Source organism: Tasmannia lanceolata, unplaced genomic scaffold (genome assembly GCF_043159265.1).
Source record: "Tasmannia lanceolata isolate RefF3 unplaced genomic scaffold, GAP_Taslan_0.1 ptg000101l, whole genome shotgun sequence".
Classification (NCBI taxonomy): Eukaryota; Viridiplantae; Streptophyta; class Magnoliopsida; order Canellales; family Winteraceae; genus Tasmannia; species Tasmannia lanceolata.
The window spans coordinates 312,501-320,000 of record NW_027518778.1 but is presented as its reverse complement, the minus strand read 5'-3'; positions in this window follow the sequence as shown (position 1 = coordinate 320,000).

Here is a 7,500-nt window from a genome sequence, read left to right as displayed (position 1 = left end):
TGCCTAGCTTGCGAGGCCTGCGTGCAAGGCTAGTGTGCAAGGCTCGTGGGCAAGGCTAGTGCGCAAGGCTAGTGCCCAAGGTCTGTGTGCAAGGCTAGTGCCCAAGGCTAGTGCGCAAGGCTAGTGCCCAAGGCTAGTGAGCAAGGCCTGTGTGCAAGGCTAGTGTGCAAGGCTTGTATGCAAGGCTAGTGTGCAAGGCTGGTGTGCAAGGCTTGTGGGCAAGGCTGGTGCGCAAGGCTAGTGCCCAAGGGTTGTGTGCAAGGCTAGTGCCCAAGGGTAGTGCGCAAGGCTCGTGCCCAAGGCTAGTGCGCAAGGCTTGTGTGCAAGGCTAGTGCGATGGGCCAGTGCCCAAGGCTTGTGAGCAAGGCTTGTATGCATGGCTTGTGTGCAAGGCTTGTGTGCATGGCTTGTGCGCAAGGCTTGTGTCCAAGGCTTTTGTGCAAGGCTCGTGCGCAAGGCTAGTGTGCAAGGCTTGTGCGCATTGGCAGGTAGCCCACCACCATGCACGATCCAAATGCCACTCAAGCGACAACACGGTGCCAAGCCGGGCATGGTGTGCACTCAAAACCAATCAACGGACAGAGGTCATGCGTCATGGGGGGGATCTAGCAAGGCCATGGGGAAGGTCATGGAGGACCTTGGAAGCAAGCGCAAGACGAGAGCGAATCGAACAAGGGGCCAGGACGGGGCCTTGTGCCCATGGTCTTCGCAAGACTGCGTCCAAGGCGCCCGAAAGCCCAAGGGAACCCAAACCCGGCCGACACTTGCAATCGCACATGCTCTCTGCAACACACCATCAATGCCGCCCAACGGGGCCAGCACGAGCAGTCATCCGCGGTCCCCTGGTCCTGCGCACGTTTGTCTTTGAAACCGAGCATCAATGCCACAGAAAGTGCCGGGGCGCCAGCTGGAGCCATCATCCGCGTTGCCATGGCTCGCTTGGCCTTGGCTTGCCAGTCCCCGACAGGAGCAATCGCGCATTTTCTTTGCAACCGACCATCAATGCTGCCCAACGAGGCCAGCACGAGCAGTCATCCGCGGTCCCCTGGCCCTGCGCACGTTTGTCTTTGAAACCGAGCATCAATGCCACAGAAAGTGACGGGGCGCCAGCTGGAGCCATCATCCGCGTTGCCATGTGTAGACACCCCATTTTGCTCTACCTTAATCGATAAAGAAATTAGGGTTTGTTTTCCGTCGGTTTTCCAATGTCTTTCTTTCCCGCATCCGTTTGTTACATTTCTAAATATTTTTGGTCATTTCCGTCGTGTTTCGCATTTTCCCGCTAAATGTTGAGAAGGATTATTCAGAAAAATCTAAACTAGGGAGAATTTGTACCCGTTTGTGTGGGACCCGCTGATGTGGGACCCGTTTGTGTGGGACCCGCTGATGTGGGACCCGATTGTGTGGGACCCGCTGATGTGGGACCCGCTTGTGTAGGGCCCGCTGATGTGGGACCCGCTTGTGCGGAACCCGCTGATGTGGGACTCACCATTAGCATGACTTAACTTTCTCTACCATTTCCACTAACTTCATTTTTCCCTTTAAAATAACACCATTATCTCCATTACCATTATATATTCCATTATCCCCACCACCATTCCCACCATTACCATTATATATTCCATTATTCCCACCACCATTCCCACCATTACCATTATATATTCCATTATTCCCACCACCATTCCCACCATTACCATTATATATTCCATTATCCCCACCACCATTCCCACCATTACCATTATATATTCCATTATTCCCACCACCATTCCCACCATTACCATTATATATTCCATTATTCCCACCACCATTCCCACAATTACCATTGTTTATTTCCATTATTCTCCACCACACCCACCATTCACATTATATATTCCATTATTCCCCACCACAATTCCCACCATTACCATTATATATTCCATTATTCTCCACCACACCCACCATTCTCATTGTTTATTTCCATTATTCTCCACCACACCCACCATTCTCATTGTTTATTTCCACCTCTCCACTAAGTTTTTCACTATATAAAGAGAGGTGATGAGAGGAAGAAAAAAAAAACAACACATTGTTTTTGGATAGTTTTCTCTTTCTCTCCCTCAATATCTCTCACTCTCTCACTCTCACACTATCATTATCTACTTTCTCTCCTTATTTGTTTCTCCCCATCTCTCTCCCTTGTTCCATATAAAAAAAAATATAAAAGAAAATAAAACAAAGAAAAAGAGAAAGAAAGCGGAAGCGGATCAAGCGGCGGTGCGATTTTCGAATTTTTCGGCTCTCGGATTCGGCGAGGATTTCGATCACAGGTAGGTACTTAATTTTTAGATTTTTCTAGAATTATTTGGTATATTTGCATGATTTTTAGTATTTAATTGGATTTAGTTGAAAATTAAATATGTATGCTCAAAATCATGATCTCCATGAGTGTTTCGAAAATAAAATATATACTAAATGAATTCCAAAATTAATGAAATTTCGTGGGAAACTAATATGATACCAGTACATTCTACCATGAAATTTGGAGAATTTTGAGAATTTGTTTGGTATATTATTTTATGCTTTCTTTGAAATTTACCAGCTTTTGGAGGAATTGTTACTGACATCAGATCACAACTAAAATTCTTAAAATTTTTACAGTAGTCTTCAATCTCACATTTCTAGTTACTGTAAAAGTTTCAAGTGATTTGGATCTGTTTTCATATGGGATGTAGGGTTAATTCATAATCTGGTCTGAAAATTAAAAAATCTGAAACTGATAGTAAATGGTTTCCAAAATTCATGAAAATTTCTCAGTATGTTATTTTTACTTATATCTTATTAATGTAGAAATTTCATTGAATTTAGATTCATATTTCTAGTGGTTTCTGTGTTATTTGTGCAATCTGGTCAATCAATTGTTAAATCGAAATTAAATATGAGCTTAATGTAAAAATCTGTAAAACTCTTTCCGTAAGCTACATTTCATCATATCTTGCTGCTGTAGAAATTTCAACTCATTTCGAATTCGTTTGCTACAATTTCACTTGTAAAATCACTCATATGTTTAAAATTGATAAAATTCATTGAAAATCCGAAATTAATTGAAAATCATCTGAATATTTCTAAAGAACCTTAAATCTCTGTCACACATTAACTCCTTAATCCATTGAAACAGAAATCTTAGGATCATTAGAATTCCCTGGAAAAATAGTCAGTGCATCCATAATCGTATCCCAATTGCAACCGATCTTTGACAATTTGAATACTTAAGCTATAGCATGTTGTTGGCTCCGAGGTTACTGTCCACGGAAATCCTGAGATATGCCAGGCAATAAGATGTTATAACCTAAGTATTAAATTGCGCAAGGAAAGAACGCACGATTCCCTTCCTTGGATGCTATTCTGGGCCGAAATTGGTGAACCCTAGAACCATTGGTAATCCTCAAGTGTCCATAAATCGAAAATCCAGGAAATCTGAAATTAATTAACTTCAAGAATTTGAATTGATTTGTCTCGAGTCTTCCGGAACCATTGGATTATGGTTTCCAATCTAAGAACCATTAGAGCCCAATTTAGGAACACTAGTGTTGTGTCGTGTCCTAAGTTTTAGGGAGTCCTAGAGTTAGGAGTCCAGCCTCATCACGGACGCTTGCTATGTATAGCAACCGTACCATAGGTCTAGTTACACTAGTCACCCGATCTTTCCCTAGGACAAGCCTAGTAAACTAGGATGTAGGCAAACCTGCATTAGTTTAAGGGACAACTTGCATTCAGATAAGAATCATATAGCATCTTAGATGAAATCCTAAGATAATAAAATCCTCAACTTGAATTAAATAATTCCTCTTAAAACTGTTGAAACAGTCAAATCCGTCTAAGTCGGTGTCCTAGTTGAGTTAGGCATATGTAGCTTAGCTTAGGTGCACCGAACTACGTCGACTCTGATCCCAGTGAGGCTTGGGTACGTAGGCAGCTTGGATGTCTGACGGCATACCACCCGCGAGTCGGCATCACAACAAATTGTGGTGTTTTGTATATTAATTTTCTTGTAAATACTTAATCAAATCAGTTAGGGTTTTCCATGAGATTAGAATCTTAGGAGAACTTGCACTTAGATTGAATCCAGACAAATCAATAAATCAAAATACACATTTAGGATTCACATTGAAATTAAATCATAGGATGCATGTCCCGTAGATAACATATTAACATAGAGTTGAATGAGCCATTTAAAATAAATTTAAAAGAGTTAGCTTTTGGAATCGAAGACCGATTATCGGGCAGGAATGGTGCATGTGGTGGATAAATCCCCATACCTTCCATTCTTGTAACCAGGTAGCGAGTCTAGATTTCTGGTTAATTACGGGTCCTAGATCCCACATCTAGGTGGCGACTCTGTCAGTCTCTTTTATGTGGAATTCGGATTGCCTTAGTGATCCCAAGTTCACATAAAAGACGAATCTAAATCAACACTAAGAAGCACACGCCAATCGCGTGGGTACTAGAGACCAAGAGAGTGCATGGCGGCTCGCGCCCCACCCCTCTCGCGGGATCGTGTCCCACACCATGGCTCGCTTGGCCTTGGCTTGCCAGTCCCCGACACGAGCAATCGCGCATTTTCTTTGCAACCGACCATCAATGCCGCCCAACGAGGCCAGCACGAGCAGTCATCCGCGGTCCCCTGGCCCTGCGCACGTTTGTCTTTGAAACCGAGCATCAATGCCACAGAAAGTGCCCGGGCGCCAGCTGGAGCCATCATCCGACGTGCCATGGCTTTGGTCCCATGGTCTTCGCAACCGAGCATTCGTGACACCCGACGGGGCCAGGACACCAACCCTTCCGACACGAGCATTCGCGCATGTTCTTTGGCCACACAACGGCGCCAGCACGAGCAAAATCATCAGCGGTGCGGTGGCCTTGCACGGCCTTTTGTCTTTGGAACCAACCATCAGTGCCACGGGAAGTGCCGGAGTCCCGGCATCCGCGGTGCCAAGTCATTGCGCCCTTGGTCTCTGCAGCGGGGCATGCCGGGCACTCCCAACCATTGCAAGCAAGCAAGAAAGAAAGTAAGTAAGTAAGTAAGTATTACATATAGGGGCGGGACATGCGGGGAGTTCTGCGAAACGTGCACTACGGGGCACACGCGTACCTACCGGGGCATACCGACCCCTATTGGGGCACACGTGTGCATATCGGGGCATACCGGGCCTATCAGGGCACACGCGTACATACCGGGGCATACCGAGCCCTACTGGGGCACACGTGCGCATATCGGGGCGTACCAAGCCTATCGGGGCATTCGCATGTATCCCAAGGCATACCGAGTCTATCCGGGCATACGCGTTCATACCGGGGCGTAACGGGCCTATCGGGGCATACTTGGGCATATCCGGGCAAAAAATGCCCAAAACTTGCGCAACCTTGGCAACCGTGGTCCATTCCTCACTATATGCCATGGCCTTGTGCCCATGGTCTTCACAAGACAGCATCCAAGGCGCCTGAAAGGCCAAGGGAGCCCAACCCAGCAATGCCCAGCCAAGGCCAGGCATTCCAGTGCCTGCCCGGGCAAAAACGCCCAAAGCATGCCCCATTCCTTAGCCTATCCAGGCAAAAACGCCCAAAACCAGCCCATTCCAGTGCCTATCCGGGCAAAAACGCCCAAAGCATGCCCATTCCTTAGCCTGTCCAGGCAAAAACGCCCAAAACCAGCACATTCCAGTGCCTATCCGGGCAAAAACGCCCTAAACCTGCGCATTCCAGCGCCCCGCAGCATGCCACCCTCCTATAGGGTTTGCGCAACCAACCCGCCTAACCACCAGTGGCAACCAAAGGTGCTGTTAGCGACGACTTCTGAAGACGCAACGAGACGCGACGGGTTTGCGCCCAGACGCGACGAGACGATGCGGGATCTGCGCCCAACCATGCCTACACCCGCCGACTTGTTGCGGGAGCTGCTTGCCCAAGCATGCCTAGCGTGCAAGGCCTGCGTGCCCAAGGTCTGTGTGCAAGGCTAGTGCCCAAGGCTAGTGCGCAAGGCTAGTGCCCAAGGCTAGTGAGCAAGGCCTGGGTGCAAGGCTAGTGTGCAAGGCTTGTATGCAAGGCTAGTGTGCAAGGCTGCTGTGCAAGGCTTGTGGGCAAGGCTGGTGCGCAAGGCTAGTGCCCAAGGGTTGTGTGCAAGGCTAGTGCCCAAGGCTACTGCGCAAGGCTCGTGCCCAAGGCTAGTTCGCAAGGCTTGTGTGCAAGGCTAGTGCGATGGGCCAGTGCCCAAGGCTTGTGAGCAAGGCTTGTATGCATGGCTTGTGCGCAAGGCTTGTGTCCAAGGCTTTTGTGCAAGGCTCGTGCGCAAGGCTAGTGTGCAAGGCTTGTGCGCATTGGCAGGTAGCCCACCACCATGCACGATCCAAATGCCACTCACGCGACAACACGGTGCCAAGCCGGGCATGGTGTGCACTCAAAACCAATCAACGGACAGAGGTCATGCGTCATGGGGGGGATCTAGCAAGGCCATGGGGAAGGTCATGGAGGACCTTGGAAGCAAGCGCAAGACGAGAGCGAATCGAACAAGGGGCCAGGACGGGGCCTTGTGCCCATGGTCTTCGCAAGACTGCGTCCAAGGCGCCCGAAAGCCCAAGGGAACCCAAACCCGGCCGACACTTGCAATCGCACATGCTCTCTGCAACACACCATCAATGCCGCCCAACGGGGCCAGCACGAGCAGTCATCCGCGGTCCCCTGGCCCTGCGCACGTTTGTCTTTGAAACCGAGCATCAATGCCACAGAAAGTGCCGGGGCGCCAGCTGGAGCCATCATCCGCGTTGCCATGGCTCGCTTGGCCTTGGCTTGCCAGGCCCCGACACGAGCAATCGCGCATTTTCTTTGCAACCGACCATCAATGCCGCCCAACGGGGCCAGCACGAGCAGTCATCCGCGGTCCCCTGGCCCTGCGCACGTTTGTCTTTGAAACCGAGCATCAATGCCACAGAAAGTGCCGGGGCGCCAGCTGGAGCCATCATCCGCGTTGCCATGGCTCGCTTGGCCTTGGCTTGCCAGTCCCCGACACGAGCAATCGCGCATTTTCTTTGCAACCGACCATCAATGCCGCCCAACGAGGCCAGCACGAGCAGTCATCCGCGGTCCCCTGGCCCTGCGCACGTTTGTCTTTGAAACCGAGCATCAATGCCACAGAAAGTGCCGGGGCGCCAGCTGGAGCCATCATCCGACGTGCCATGGCTTTGGTCCCATGGTCTTCGCAACCGAGCATTCGTGACACCCGACGGGGCCAGGACACCAACCCTTCCGACAGGAGCATTCGCGCATGTTCTTTGGCCACACAAAGGCGCCAGCACGAGCAAAATCATCCGCGGTGCGGTGGCCTTGCACGGCCTTTTGTCTTTGGAACCAACCATCAGTGCCACGGGAAGTGCCGGAGTCCCGGCATCCGCGGTGCCAAGTCATTGCGCCCTTGGTCTCTGTAACGGGGCATGCCGGGCACTCCCAACCATTGCAAGCAAGCAAGAAAGA